The sequence below is a fragment of the Portunus trituberculatus genome, chromosome 14 (genome assembly GCF_017591435.1).
Source record: "Portunus trituberculatus isolate SZX2019 chromosome 14, ASM1759143v1, whole genome shotgun sequence".
In the NCBI taxonomy this organism is placed as follows: Eukaryota; Metazoa; Arthropoda; class Malacostraca; order Decapoda; family Portunidae; genus Portunus; species Portunus trituberculatus.
The window spans coordinates 2,976,883-2,979,382 of record NC_059268.1 but is presented as its reverse complement, the minus strand read 5'-3'; positions in this window follow the sequence as shown (position 1 = coordinate 2,979,382).

The following is a 2,500-nucleotide window of genomic DNA, read 5'->3' as shown; positions in this document are numbered from 1 at the left end:
ACATTACATACATATACATCACATTATTTACATATACATTACATTACATTATTTACATATATATCATATTATCACATTCCATTACCTTATATCACATACATACATATACATTATATTATATTATTTACATATACATCATTACATCATATATACATTATATTACATCACATACATTACATTACATATACATTTACATCACATTCCATTACACATATATTACATTATTAATGAGGTGCTTACATTACCTCACCTTACCTCACAAACATTACATACAAACACACACTCATACACATTACTTACCTTCTGCGGATAGCGGTGCTGCTGCTGCTGCTGCTGCTGCTGATCTTCCTCTTCTTCTTCTTCTTGGTGCTGGAGATCCTCTTCTTCTTCTGCTGCTGGTGGTTCTTTTGCTGCTGCTGCTGCTGCTCCTCCCCCTCCTCCTCCTCCTCCTTGCTGCCTCAGACACCAAGACACGCCCGTCGCTCCCATGCGACCTTAAGTAGGGCGCGGGCCAAACGGGCGTACTATATGATGCCCGAGTTTTTTTTTTTTTTTTTTATTCATTTTATATATTTTTTTATTATTTATTTTTTATTATTATTTTTATTCTTTTTTTATTTATTTTTTTCCTCTGCTGCCCCAGACACCAAGACACGCCCGTCGCTCCCATGCGACCTCAAGTAGGGCGCGGGCCAAACGAGCGTACTGTACGATGCCTGAGTTTTTTTTTTTTTTTTTTTTTTTATTTTATTTTATTTTTTTTTTTTTATTCAATTTTTTTTATTCATTTATTTCTTTTCTTCTACTGCCTCAGACATCAAGGCACGCCCGTCGCTCCCATGCGACCCCACGTAGGGCGCGGGCCAAACGAGCGTACTGTACGATGCCTGAGGCTTTTTTTTTTTTTTTTTATACGATGCGCTGCTGCTGCTCCGCCTCCTCCGGTGCTCCTGCTGGTGTGTACCTGAAGAGACAAAGTGATGTTTGTTTGTACGTATCTGATGTTGCTGGTGGCTGTGTTGGTGGTGGTTGCCCCCTAACCACCACCACCACAACTTCCAGCAACTGTTCTACTGCAGCTGCTGGTGATACACTTCCTCTGCAGCTGCTGGTGATACACCTCTTCTTCAAACTGGTGGTTGTTGTGGTCTTCTTCTTCTTGTGTTGGTCCTCTTCTTCTTCCTTCTTTGCTGCTGCTGGTGTACCCTCCTCCTTCTTGCGGTCACTACGTGGACTACCAGATACTGATTCTCTCCTATCCTATCCTAACCTAACCTAACCTAGCTAAGTGATAACCTACTTGAGTGAGTCAGTAAGGCAGTTCTTGTAGTTCCCAGCGTGGGGGGAGGGGTGGGGGAGGGCAGCTCTCCCCTGGGCAGTGGATGCTCTCTGAGTTTTTGCAAGTTCCGAGCGGGTTTCGAACCCACGCTTCCCTCACGCCAATCCAAATGTCATCACTCTACCCACTGAGCCACGAGGACCCAGCACAGTATTATGCAAAGTTGGTCTATTTCCCCATCTTATGTTCAGGATGCACTGGGCCGTGGGAGCCCCAGCACAGCTGAGGCTACACAAGATGTACTGGAACACATCACTTCCCTAACTGTGTTCATGCCGCACCAAAACTTCAATAGACAATGACTGCTATCAATCTTGATGTGAACATTGACACTGACAACGATAATGAGATACAATGAAGTGTTGCACACTGGTGGGAGTATCAGTCATGGCGTGAAAATAGTAGTAGGTCAGATGAAACAACTTGAAAAAGGCGGCGATTCCTCAGGTGTGGAGTCTGCCTGTGTTAACCACTACTCTCACTCATTCACACCTTCCTCTGGTAAACTGTGGAACTCCCTGCCTGATTCTGTATTTCCTTCTTCCTACGACTTGACTTCTTTTAAGAGGGAGGTTTCAAGATATTTCTTCCTGAATTCTGGATAACTCATACAAACCTTCAAGGACCTGGCATCCCAGTGGGCCTTTTTCTTCAATTTTTGTTGCCTTTGGCCACTTTTTGTTCCTACATGAAAAAAAAGAAAACTGACGTGGCCAGGATTCGAACCCGTGTGCCTGTAACCCCTTGGAGCCCAAAGCGCGCGTGGTTCCACTCTACTTATATTTCAGTGATTATCGTTTTTTGTTTTTATTTTTGTTTTCAGTGTTTTTGGTGAACAGTGGTGGCAGTGATCATTTAGTGCGCCTCTTCTGTTTGGCAACTTAGACTGTGACGCTGTCTGTTATTCACTTGTTGATTTATTGGTGCATTTACCTTCAGAGTTAGGATAATGATCACTAATGGTATTGCTCTTATTATTATTATTATTATTATTATTATTATTATTATTATTATTATTATTATTATTATTATTATTATTATTATTATTATTATTATTATTATTATTATTATTATTATTATTATTATTATTATTATTATCATTATTATTATCATTATTGATAGTAGTAGTAGTAGTAGTAGTAGTAGTAGTAGTAGTAGTAG